Below are 13,569 nucleotides of genomic sequence, written 5' to 3'. Positions count from 1 at the left end.
TAAAACTTTGCATTTAAGGGACAGCCAAGTTTGTATGTCCTCTGTCCATACCTGCTCCCAATACGTGATGTCATTGTCATGTTCTTTAAGTAAGGTTTCTCTTTTCGCTGACTTTCAAAGGCTTTTATACAGCTCTCAAAGAGGGGGTGAGTGCGAAAAGATCACTTCGAAGGTCTTCTTCCCAGGAAAGGCAAAAATGTAGTACAAATGCGCTGGTGTAAATCCCAATCCTTTCTGGATGACAATCCTGCTAAACTGTAGACGGTCCATTTCAGTATCTCCTAGCAGATCAAAATGCATTGCGTTCCTCCTGGAACCAGTGGAAATAGTTGAGATTTTTTCAGCTGATAAAGTCTCTCAAGACAGCAAAACAACCAGTGAACCAGTCACATGGACACTAGAGTGTAAGTCACGTTGGCGATGTGGGCCACCACCGCCACTGTGGTTTCTTTTCGGCCACACTAAAAAGTAAAAAAGGTATTAAAACAATTTATTAATATCAAAAGGTGCGCCATCTCCCAGTCTCCAAAATGTTCACATCTTGGGCCTTCAAGAATTCCATGGAGTGTCCAGGCATGCAGCTTCTGGCAGCGTTCTGGACGGGATCTTGGCAATCACGCGGACACTAGAGCAATGCAACAGTCACACGGACACTAGAGCAATGCAACAACAGTGACACGGACACTAGAGCAATGCAACAACAGTAACATGGACACTAGAGCAATGCAACAACAGTTACGGACACTAGAGCAATGCAACAGTCACATGGACACTAGAGTAATGGAACAGTATTACAGACTCCAGAGCAATGCAACAACTGTTACACGGACACTAGAGAAATGCAACAATCACATGGACACTAGAACAATGCAACAACAGTCACACATACACTGAAGCAATGCAACAACAGTTACGGACACTAGAGCAATGCAACAGTCACATGGACACTAGAGTAATGGAACAGTATTACAGACTCCAGAGCAATGCAACAACAGTTACACGGACACTAGAGAAATGCAACAATCACATGGACACTAGAACAATGCAACAACAGTCACACATACACTGAAGCAATGCAACAACAGTTACACTGACACTAGAGCAATGCGACAACAGTCACGGAGACTAGAGCAATGCAACAGTCACATGAACACTAGAGCAATGCAATAACAATTACATGGACACTAGAGCAATGCAACAATCACACGGACACTTGAACAATGCAACAACAGTTACACGGACACAAGAGCAATGCAACAATCACATGGACACTATAGCAACGCAACAGCAGTCACATGAACACTAGAGCAATGCAACAACGGTCACACGGACACTAAAGCAATGCAACAATCACACGTACATTTGAGCGATGCAACAACAGTTACACGGACACTAGAGTAATGCAACAACAGTTACACGGACACTAGAGCAATGCAACAACAGTTACATGGACACTACAGCAATGCAACAACAGTCATATGAACACTAGAGCAATGCAATAACAGTTACATGGACACTAGAGCAATGCAACAACAGTTATACGGACACTAGACCAATGCAACAATCTCATGGACGATAGAGCAACGCAACAACAGTCACACATACACTGAAGCAATGCAACAACAGTTACACTGACACTAGAGCAATGCGACAACAGTCACACAGACACTGAAGCAATGCAACAACAGTTACACGGACACTAGAGCAATGCAACAACAGTTACACGGACACTAGAGCAATGCAACAACAGTTACATGGACACTAGAGCAATGCAGAACAGTCACATGAACACTAGAGCAATGCAATAACATTTACATGGACACTAGAGCAATGCAACAACAGTTACATGGACACTAGAGTAATGCAATAACAGTTACATGGACACTACAGCAATGCAACAACAGTCATATGAACACTAGAGCAATGCAATAACAGTTACATGGACACTAGAGCAATGCAACAACAGTTATACGGACACTAGACCAATGCAACAATCTCATGGACGATAGAGCAACGCAACAACAGTCATACATACACTGAAGCAATGCAACAACAGTTACACTGACACTAGAGCAATGCGACAACAGTCACACAGACACTGAAGCAATGCAACAACAGTTACACGGACACTAGAGCAATGCAATAACAATCACATGGACACTAGAGCAATGCAACAACAGTCACACATACACTGAAGCAATGCAACAACAGTTACACGGACACTAGAGCAATGCAATAACAGTTACATGGACACTAGAGCAATGCAATGACAGTTACATGGACACTAGAGCAATGCACCAACAGTTACATGGACACTAGAGCAATGCAGAACAGTCACATGAACACTAGAGCAATGCAATAACAGTTACATGGACACTAGAGCAATGCAACAACAGTTACATGGACACTAGAGCAATGCAATAACAGTTACATGGACACTAGAGCAATGCAACAACAGTTACATGGACACTAGAGCAATGCAGAACAGTCACATGAACACTAGAGCAATGCAATAACAGTTACATGGACACTAGAGCAATGCAACAACAGTTACATGGACACTAGAGAAATGCAACAATCACATGGACACTAGAACAATGCAACAACAGTCACACATACACTGAAGCAATGCAACAACAGTTACACTGACACTAGAGCAATGCGACAACAGTCACGGACACTAGAGCAATGCAACAGTCACATGAACACTAGAGCAATGCAATAACAATTACATGGACACTAGAGCAATGCAACAATCACACGGACACTTGAACAATGCAACAACAGTTACACGGACACAAGAGCAATGCAACAATCACATGGACACTATAGCAACGCAACAGCAGTCACATGAACACTAGAGCAATGCAACAACGGTCACACGGACACTAAAGCAATGCAACAATCACACGTACACTTGAGCGATGCAACAACAGTTACACGGACACTAGAGTAATGCAACAACAGTTACACGGACACTAGAGCAATGCAACAACAGTTACATGGACACTAGAGCAATGCAGAACAGTCACATGAACACTAGAGCAATGCAATAACATTTACATGGACACTAGAGCAATGCAACAACAGTTACATGGACACTACAGCAATGCAACAACAGTCATATGATCACTAGAGCAATGCAATAACAGTTACATGGACACTAGAGCAATGCAACAACAGTTATACGGACACTAGACCAATGCAACAATCTCATGGACGATAGAGCAACGCAACAACAGTCACACATACACTGAAGCAATGCAACAACAGTTACACTGACACTAGAGCAATGCGACAACAGTCACACAGACACTGAAGCAATGCAACAACAGTTACACGGACACTAGAGCAATGCAACAACAGTTACACGGACACTAGAGCAATGCAACAACAGTTACATGGACACTAGAGCAATGCAGAACAGTCACATGAACACTAGAGCAATGCAATAACATTTACATGGACACTAGAGCAATGCAACAACAGTTACATGGACACTAGAGCAATGCAATAACAGTTACATGGACACTACAGCAATGCAACAACAGTCATATGAACACTAGAGCAATGCAATAACAGTTACATGGACACTAGAGCAATGCAACAACAGTTATACGGACACTAGACCAATGCAACAATCTCATGGACGATAGAGCAATGCAACAACAGTCACACATACACTGAAGCAATGCAACAACAGTTACACTGACACTAGAGCAATGCGACAACAGTCACACAGACACTGAAGCAATGCAACAACAGTTACACGGACACTAGAGCAATGCAATAACAATCACATGGACACTAGAGCAATGCAACAACAGTCACACATACACTGAAGCAATGCAACAACAGTTACACGGACACTAGAGCAATGCAATAACAGTTACATGGACACTAGAGCAATGCAATGACAGTTACATGGACACTAGAGCAATGCACCAACAGTTACATGGACACTAGAGCAATGCAGAACAGTCACATGAACACTAGAGCAATGCAATAACAGTTACATGGACACTAGAGCAATGCAACAACAGTTACATGGACACTAGAGCAATGCAATAACAGTTACATGGACACTAGAGCAATGCAACAACAGTTACATGGACACTAGAGCAATGCAGAACAGTCACATGAACACTAGAGCAATGCAATAACAGTTACATGGACACTAGAGCAATGCAACAACAGTTACATGGACACTAGAGCAATGCAATAACAGTTACATGGACACTAGAGCAATGCAACAACAGTCATATGAACACTAGAGCAATGCAATAACAGTTATACAGACACTAGAGCAATGCAACAATCACATGGACGATAGAGCAACGCAACAACAGTCACACATACACTGAAGCAATGCAACAACAGTTACACTGACACTAGAGCAATTCGACAACAGTCACACGGACACTAGAGCAATGCAATAACAGTTACATGGACACTAGTGCAATGCAACAGTCACACAGACACTAGATCAATGCAACAACAGTTATACGGACACTACAGCAATGCAACAACAATCACACGGACACTAGAGCAATGCAACAACAGTCACATGAACACTAGAGTAATGGAACAGTATTACGTACTCCAGAGCAATGCAACAACAGTCACACAAAGATTAGAGCAATGCAACAACAGTTACAACGACACTAGAGCAATGTAACAACAGTCACACAGACACTAGAGCAATGCAACAATCGCATGGACACTAGAGAAACACAACAACAGTCACACAGACACTGAAGCAATGCAACAACAGTCACATGGACACTGAAGCAATGCAACAACAGTCACATGGACACTAGAGCAATGCAACAACAGTCACATGGACACCAGAGCAATGCAACAGTATTACGAACTCTAGAGCAATGGAACAATAGTTGCATTGCTGTAGTGTCCATGTAACTGTTGTCGACCTCTTCTGTCTCCACCTCTATCCTGTGTGTCTCCTGCAGGTGAAGAAGAAACTAGAGAGACCGAATGAGGTTTCAGGTCCAGATGGTGTCTGCCCTACGGTTCTGAAAGCCTGCTTAGAATAACTATGTTGTAATTATAATAATCATAACTGATATTTTATTAACCTTTTCTCTGCATTTCACCCATTACAGGACCAGTTACTGCCATAGAACATTTGGGTTAATGGCCTAGCTCAGATGTTCCCTTTCATTGCCAGTCCAGGGACATGAACCTGGGTCTTCAAGGCCCCAGCCTTTTGTTTTTGTTGCTCAATGTTTGGTCTCTGTTTCCTGTTGCAGATCCTTCCAGTGTTGCTCAGGTTGCTGTGTTTGCCCTCTGCTGTGGTTTACATTAGCATGTGCACTGTTGCAGCACATCTCATTCTCTGTTTTGAAGCCACTTCAAAGCTACCAGCATGTTGCTCCAGTTGCTGAAGTTGCTGCTGGTTGGCGGCCATGACGGTGTTAATGCCTACGTGATGTTTCTGCGAGTCCTGACAGCGAGGTGATGAAGAGATAAAGATGAGATAAAGGCAGACGCTGAGGATGGACAGATGGATAGAATAGATAGAGGATGAGCACAGATTAAAAGGCAACAGGTACAACTGGTTTCAAATAAACAGCCAGAGGTCAGGTGATGTTTCCCAGCATGCATTGGGTGATGACACCTTGAGGGTATGTGATTGGCTATGACAATAAGTTCATGGAGTAACATTTCTTTTCTAAATGGCCAGTTAATGTAGACAGAGGGAGGAGAAAGTTTGAACAAAGAAGCTAATCAAGAGGCAGATACCAACAGAGGAGTCTGACTTCCAGCAGAATGATCTCTGAAGCCCTCGTATCCACATGTCAGCTGTGAGAGGACAGACCACAGTCTCACCAACACGTCATTGGACCACTCAGAACATCTATCCAGCTGCTGAGCTTCTTATCAACCTCTGAGTCATAAAAAGGTCCTGATTTTCCAGAGAGCTGCAAACATCATCCGGCTGAGAGATGTTATCAGGGCGCGATGCTCCCAGCACAGCCGATAGAGATCGGACCGGCACTGTCATGCCTCTTTAAGAAGACAGTACATTTCTCTGGCTCGTCCAGAGCTGATAAGACCTCTCATGGCACCAATAACAACCAGGATGAATGCACTAAATGCAACACGCCAACAAGTACATACATGCAGCAGGTTACAGGAACACACACACCATGACACACCAGTCCATCCCTGCAGGTAAATCCTGCTGTGTATTAGTCTGGTTTGATAGTTTTTATCTTTCATCTTTGTGCCCATGCTTTTGCTTCTTTGCCTTTGAAGCTGATATGATTTTCACTTCTTTCTGCAGCAGCATCTTGTTTATAGGGGTTACCTTCTATCATCCACCATCCCTCCATCATCTGCCCATCTTTTGCATCTGTGAAATCCTTTCATTCCACCCAGAAACATTTTCACTCTTCTCTCTGAAAGTTCAGAGCAGCAGCAGCTGAACAGCCTGGACAGTCTGCACCCTCTGGTGATGGGCAGAACTGAAATTGTTTACCTCACGCTGCAATGACTCCACAAGTGAAGGCAGGAGAGGTGACTGCTTGGAACCAGATATTAGTCATGTGACTTTATAACCCATATCAATCAAGGAGAGAAAAGCAATGAGCACCTGAATTCCAACAGAGGCTAGATTAAAAGAAAATCCTGGTGCCCACCAGGTCATGAAGTCAGTCTGGTCTGGTTTCAGCAACATCATCAGCCCAAACCTGGAGTTAGCTGAGTTACCTGGTTCTCCTTCACTGATGGTACACACATGTTCCAGGATAGTAAATGGTCTATCATGCACTGGCGCTAACCACGATAGTCCATGACCCATCAGGAGCAATTAGGGGTTCCATGTCTTGCTCAGGGACACCTCGACATGAACTCGACCGGGCTGGGATTGAACCGGCAACCCTTGTACCCTTGGCTACAGGACAATCACTCTACCCACTGAGCCATGCCATGGTGAGCCATGGATACAGGATACTACCCCAAGGATAGTGCTGTTATCATCTTCACAACTGGATCAGCACCACAGAGTCCAGACCACCTATGTTTGATTTTAACCCTTGTAATGTGTTTGGAACACATCTTTAGTGTTGGTGGGTCAAATTCTTTTTTTTTTTTTTTTTTAACTTGTTCCGTTCAGCATGGTCCAGAATGATGGTCTGGCTGCAAACGGGACATGGTTGAAGCTCTGCCAGATGGGAATTGAAACTCTTTCTGACCACGGTCTCCTCCAGATGTTCCCAGCAGACCATTACAACACGTTTGGGTCCGCTTCTGCAGCCGAGGATCAGACTGCCATAGTCCCCGCCTTCAGCCACCGCTGAGCTTTTGGTTGGAGCCCAACCGCGCCTCCTGGGAAAAGGCCCAGCCACCAGGCACTCCATGCCCCACTTCCAGGTCTGGATCCAGGGGGGGTCCCAGTGACCCACTTCCCAGCAAGGAAAACCTGGATCCATTAATTTGTCTATAAATATAGGTGTCTGTTGCACCACGCTTTGTCTGCTCCCTCCCCTAGAGACCTGTTTGCTATAGGTGACCCTACCAGGGCCATAAAGCCCCCAACAACATAGCTCCTTGGATCTTCAGGACACGCAAACTCCCCCACCGCGGTAAGGTGGTGGCTAAGGAGGAGGCACAGAAAGGCATTGGTAAAATTACCAGAGGAGCAAAACACCAACTGCTGATTAAAAGAACTGTCGCCAGAGAGAACAAAACCAGACAGGCAAACCTGTTCACTGCTTGGATTGATTACCAGAAAGCCTATGACTTAATGCCACATACATGGATCCTGGAATGCCTGCAGCTATACAAGGTTAACAACACTAACAGCTTCATTGCAAACTCAATAAGGCTGTGGCAGGCAACCTTTGTGGCCAACTTCGAGCGAATTGCACAAGTCTCCATCAGCAAAGTGTAAGATGCTGGCAGAAGAAGAATACATGGAATGCCATAACCAAGTAGTCGGCACAGAAACATCTGTGTAGAATGTGGACTGAAGACCCCAAGGTCACAGTGGGAAACACCTCCCAGTGTGGTGGAGAATGAGAGAGCCAAGATCCTGTGGGACTTCCAGATACAGACCAACAAAACAGTGGTGGCCAACCAACCACAGTTTGTGATCATAGCCAAACAGCAAGGGAAAGCTGTGATCGATGTAGCCATCCCAAACTATGGTAATATCAGGAAGAAGGAACATGAGAAACTGGAGAAATACCAAGGACTCAAGGAAGAGCTGGAGAAAGCCTGGAAGGTGACGTCAACATTTGTAGTTGGGGTCATCGGAGCACTGGGGGTCGTGCCCCCCACACTGGAGAAGTGGCTCCATCAGATACCTGGAGAACCACCAGACATCTCCATCCAGAAGAGAAGTAGGACCCTCAAGCTCCCAGGACTCTGGTAGCGAACCTGAGCTTGAGATGAACAGCCACCTACTCCACCCAGAGGAGATGAGGTGGGTTTTTTTTTTTTTACATAGCCATAGGCTTCTTTGAAATTCATCCCCATGCCATTTAAATTAAAGAGTAATGAATAATAATCACCAAAAGTCATTAATGACCATTTTCTATTTTACCCACTAAACATATTTTTGTACAGTTTCTTGAACTGGTTATTTGGACTTTGCTTGAGTAGCTCACTTATATTGTTCCACAGCTTGACACCGGTAATAGATATACAGAAACACGTCCAAGTTGTTCATATTTTTAAGATTTTTAATGTGTTCTGCTGTTAATTAATAGTCACTCCTGATTCCTGAATAAATTTTTAATAATTTCTGGTAACACTCAGCATGGCAGAGGAGATACATGATGAAGTAATGATGGTGGTTTTGTGACTATTATTACTGCATGCCCTTATCTTTTTTATTTCCCCTTACTAGTCTATGTTCCATGTTCCATGTTGCACCATTGCACCAAGAAAAAATCCTAGTCTGTGAAACCGTCACTGACAATGGCAATAAAACTAATTCTGATTCTGAACAGAAAAATCAAGAACAGAAAAAAATAACAGACTGGTGGCAGGGTGAACACAGACTTTATATCCTTCTTACTCCCCAGTCAGCTCACTTTCTGATTGGCTGCATTCCACGTCACATTCCACTGTCACAACTCAGCAGTCATTGGCTTTTCTGACATGTGAAGACTTTTGGTCCTAAATATTGAACATGTTTAATAAATCCGATTGCCAGTCACAACCCGCTTCAGAGCCAATTGTCGGGATGAATTCACTCTTAACACACAAATAATAATTTTATAGGAAAATCTTCTAAGACTTAGAGGTCCCATATTATGCAAAATTAACTTTCTAAAGGTTTTATAACAGTAATATATGTCCTTATAGTCTGTGTATGAGACCCAATATGAGAAAATTCAGTCACTTTTCTCACTTGCTTGCTCTTTGCTTTCCTTTTTGGCAAATGTGTGCTCAAACGGGTGAGTCAGAGAAAAAAACACTCCCCCAGTAGTGGATACTGGCATTGACCCCAGATCCTCTCCCAGAGAGGGACGTAGACAGGCATCACTCATGAACATTTAAAGCTTCAGACACAAAAACAGCCCGTTCTCGTTAGAAAACACATTTGAAATGGCTGAAATTAAGGACCAAGGCTGAATTTGGGGTAAAACACTTTGCAAACAATGTTGTTGGAAATATAAAACCCATATGAAATTGTTGGAAAAAATGTATAATATGGAATTTTTAAGATAATCGAGCGTTTGCCATCCTTAATCAAAAAAAGACTAAATCAGGACAAAATCTCCCATTTAATCTTTATGTGTGTACCCAGCTATAGTTGGCAGGACATCTGTCTTCCATGCAGGAGACCAGAGTTCAAATCCCACATTGGACGAATATCAATACCTTCCAGTTAGGTCCTTAGGCTAGATGCTTAACGCTTCTGCCCAACCACCTTCAGATGTTAAGCGCTTTAGAGAAAAGTGGCTGCTAAATGACTGTAAAATAGGACAGAATCAAGGCCTGGTACCTAAACATTTTCACTCCAGTCCTGGTACATGATCATCTGCAGTCCAGTCCTGTAAACAGTCATCTTCAGATGAACTCAGCTCTGAATCATTCAGGCAGAAAAAAAGGCTCCTAACTCAAGGGATGAACCAAAGAAGAGTCAGGACTGAAAAATAATATCTACAGAAGATGAACTGAATCTGAAAGCGATGTCCTAAAGAAATAAGAACAAATCCAGCAAAGACCTGAATCAAGAGCTGAGAGACACATCTGGACCTTCAGTGGATCCATCTACTGTTGGCCAAAGCCTCATCACAAATGGTCTCTCCAGGAGCCTCTAAACCATGGCGATCATTGACTTAGCACTGTTTTCATTGATCAGTTTCATTGATCTAAGCCACAGGTCCTGGACTCCTGGTCCATTAGAAAATGAGCTGTGGCCCAAAAGGGACAGTTCTTCTTACTGTAGGGGACTCAGGTTTCAGTGTGCTGTGAAGTCAAACATCAGTCTGTACATGTACTACAGCTTCTTCTTGTTTTTAATAGAAGTCTCTCTTCACCCTCCCTCCTCATGCCTGCCGTGAATCACAACCATGTAGCATCACATTGAAAACATCCATTAGTGCAGAGCCACATCAGAGTAGAGGGAGCGGATGGATGGGAGGGGAGGGCAGATGGGTCCTTGTTTGGAAAGGTATCTCATGTCAGCAGACGGGGTGATTTATTTAGCGCAAAAGAAGAAGAAGAGGCCAAGGGATGAAATGATTTGCGTGTGAATGAGCAGCGATGGAGATCAGCAGGAAAGAAGAAGCAGGAGATAAGAGGATAAGACAGGATGAGGTGATTGTTGGTGAAAAGATAGAATTACACAGCTCAGGATTATCTGCACTCAGTTCAGCTGGTTTACAGGTGAGGGGCAGGTGAAGCGTTGGCTGACAGGCTGCAGCTTCCAGACATCCTTCATGCACACGGCAAACATGGGCCAATCGGGAGAGAGCAGCCTGCCGTCATAAAGGGCCAGAACCATTAAGGCATTTATAAACTAGTTCCAGTCATACATGTCTGTCTCGTATCATATGTATGGAGGGCAAAAACTGTCATAATAAAATTAAATAAATGAGGAAATAAAAAAAATAACTATGTGTCATTTTTTATATTTTTTATTTGTTTATCCATTTATTCATCTATTTTATTTTGCCAACTTTATTTTTATTCCCATATTTTCATTTATTTCCACAGCAATTTATTATTTTTATCCCATGCCCATTTTTTTATTCTTCATCCATTAATTTTATTTATGCATTTATTTTTACCTTTCTACATTTCCACTGTTTCTAAATCACACATTTACTTTTCCTCACTCCTCCACATTTTTACTTTACCCACCTCATTAGCATACACTTTTCCTTGAGTGTATGCTAATGAGGTGGGCTTGTCTAACCTCCGTGTCAACCAATCAGCTCTCATGCTCTGTGTCCTTGTGTAAACTTGCCACGAAACAACAAAACTTACAGAACTTTATCACCGTAAAGTAACATGTTGCACCAAATGCATCAAGTTAGCGGAATTCTAGGATACTTCCGGCGCTTTCTTTTTCTGTTTCTGTTCTGTATGTTTCTTTTTCTCCTACAGACAATTTTGAATACCTGTTTATTCAAACTAAACATAAGTCACCATTCTTAAAGCAGTAACAACATTTATAAACCATAATAAAAGCAGTAGCAGGGGGCACGTTTACACAAGGACACAGAGCAGAGCCTGAGAGCTGATTGGTTGACACAGAGGTTAGAAATGCCCACCTCGTTAGCATACACTCGAGGCAATAACACGTGAGGAAAAGTAAAAATGTGATTTAGCAAAAAAGTGATAATGTAGGAAGATAAAAATTAATGCATAAATAAAATGGACATAGGTAAACAAAATAAATAAATGTGAAAACAAAAACCAAGTGCAAAAATAATAAATTGCGGTGGAAATAAATAAAAATATGGGAATAAAAATAAAGTTGGCAAAATAAAATAGACGAATAAATGGATAAACTAATAAAAAGCAATATAAAAAATGACACATTTAATTATTTATTTCCTCATTTATTTATTTATTTTCGATTATGACAGTTTTGGCCCTCCATACATACGTGTGCTCATAGGCCATCCTCTGAGGAGCCCATATGTGTTTACATGAGAAGTTCGGTAGTGACCAGTTCAGACTGCGTCTGCGTGACAGAGACAATGTGTTTCTTGTCTTTCTCATAGTTGGTTTGGATGTGTTTTACAGGAGGCCTTCTGCGAACACAGAACCCTTAACAGAAGAAAGTCCTCCATCTCTGTTCACGCACCTCCAAACTCCATCCTCATGTCAGATGTTCAGGTCTGTCCTTTAACACACATCATCAGGAGGAAAGAGAGCAGGTTCAGTGCTAATTAGAAAAGATGGAGAGCAACCGACATACCATCAGAAACAGCATTCCTGGCTGGGCTTAGACAGAAATCAGAAAAAGATCAGGATATGAAAACATCACCATCATGGATATGATCTTTCCACCCATGACCACCAGAGGTCTGGTTCCCCACACTTACCTACCCTTGTTCTCGTCAATCATCCATTCAGCCTTTCCTCTTCCATCGTCTGCCTTATCCTCTCATGCACATCCCCATCTCTCTCCCATCCACGCATCTCCTCTTCCTTCCTATTCCTGACACACCACAGGTGTCCCACCTCAACCTCATGTAGCAGATCCCGCATAACTCGTCATTAAATGCTAAAATGCATGTTTTGGTGTAAACTGAGGGAGGATAACAAATAAGAGTAGGAGAGAGCTAGGAGTTATTTTAATGGAAGGTGGTGAAAGAGGGTGAGAAGCAGGATGAGGAGGACAACCAGGAGGATTCTAAAGTGTTTGCAGGTTCAGTGTGAGGACAGCAGAGTGAGTCATGTTGGGACACGTTCCTGTCATAACAACATTTATTACTCAGACAGAAAGCATCCCAAGTCCAAACAGCAGCTCTTTGATCTTCTGCTGAGGTGTTCTCAGTCTGAGGTCTGGTGTCCACATCTAACATCAGCTCGGCAGCTCAGCTTTTGAGTCACTGTTGGGTCAGAACCAACCTGAGTGTTTGGGCGGTCAGCGTACTGAACTCTAGTTCCATGTAGAATTGGGGATGGACTCCGTATTGGTTCCCGGTTCCACTGTGGTCGGCCACATGGTTGACACCAATCCATGGTTCCATTTGGGTCATGAATGGAAATGTATGAATGGGTTGGAAATGAGAACCTCAAACTGGGCCAGATAACTTTAAACCCGCATCAGGTCAACTTGGACCCATGTCCATCAGTGAGTTGGTAAGGATACGGAGGTTAGAAAATTGGTCAAACATCAGAAAGTTGACTTTTTCTCCCATTAATCTCCATTCAAAACAAACCTGGATTCTCACAACAAAATGCAATTCTCATGTGTTTTTAACTTGCCACCATTTAAATTCTGTTTAAATTAGTGTAAATTTAAGAAATTACACGCATACGTTCCTCCAACTCTTGTGGTGCTTATAGTTCAAAAATTGTTTTAATATGACTTTTCGTTTGCAAACAGCTCTTGGTTGTTCGAGGGGTTCT

Source organism: Melanotaenia boesemani, chromosome 18 (assembly GCF_017639745.1).
Source record: "Melanotaenia boesemani isolate fMelBoe1 chromosome 18, fMelBoe1.pri, whole genome shotgun sequence".
NCBI classification, from domain to species: Eukaryota; Metazoa; Chordata; class Actinopteri; order Atheriniformes; family Melanotaeniidae; genus Melanotaenia; species Melanotaenia boesemani.
Note: the sequence above shows the minus strand (reverse complement) of the source record.